Here is an 844-nt window from a genome sequence, read left to right as displayed (position 1 = left end):
ACAAAAAGCTTGATAAATATTGTGTGCATTCTGATTGCTCCACTGACTAGTCCTTCCCCATCTCTGTCCCTCTCTTTATGCATCCTCTTCCTTGAGCCACATGATATTAAAGTTAGTCAATTAATAAACCTAAAATGGTCTTTAAGTGTTCAAGTGAAAGGAATAATCATATGTTTCTCAGTTAAAATAAAAGCTTGAAATGAAAGCATGTTGAAAGCTGAGATAGGCAAAAACTAGACCTCTTATGCTAAACAGTTAACTAAGTAGTGGCTGCAAAGGAAAAGTTCCTGAAATAAATTAAAAGTACTCCTCCTATGAACTCATAAATAATAAGGAAGCAAAACTAACTTTTTGCTGTTATGGAGAAAATTTAGTGGTCTGGGTAGAAAATCAAGCCTGTCACATTTCCAGCATCTGAGGCCTAATCCAGGGGGAGGTCCTCACTCTCCTAAATTCTGTGAAGGCTGAATGAGGTCTCTTTTTTTCATGGCTGGATAATATTCTGATTATGTATATATACTTATATATATGTATATCACAAATTCTTGTGATAAATAATAATTATTTGTGGGCAACCCTTGTCAAGCAAGTCTTTTGGCACCATTTTTCCAAAAGCATTTATTTCATTTGTCTAGGTCACATTTTGGTAATTCTTGCAACATTTCAAAGATTTTTATTATTACACTAGAGGCCCGGTGCACAAAAATTTGTGCACTCGGGGGGAAGGGGGCGTCCCTCAGCCCGGCCTGTGCCCTCGCACAGTCTGGGACCCCTCCAGAGATAACAACCTGCTGAGTGGGTCATGCAGCCCCTGGTTGGGCTCAGAGCAGGGCCAATTGGGGCG

This window comes from Myotis davidii, unplaced genomic scaffold (genome assembly GCF_000327345.1).
Source record: "Myotis davidii unplaced genomic scaffold, ASM32734v1 scaffold203, whole genome shotgun sequence".
NCBI lineage: Eukaryota > Metazoa > Chordata > Mammalia > Chiroptera > Vespertilionidae > Myotis > Myotis davidii.
Note: the sequence above shows the minus strand (reverse complement) of the source record.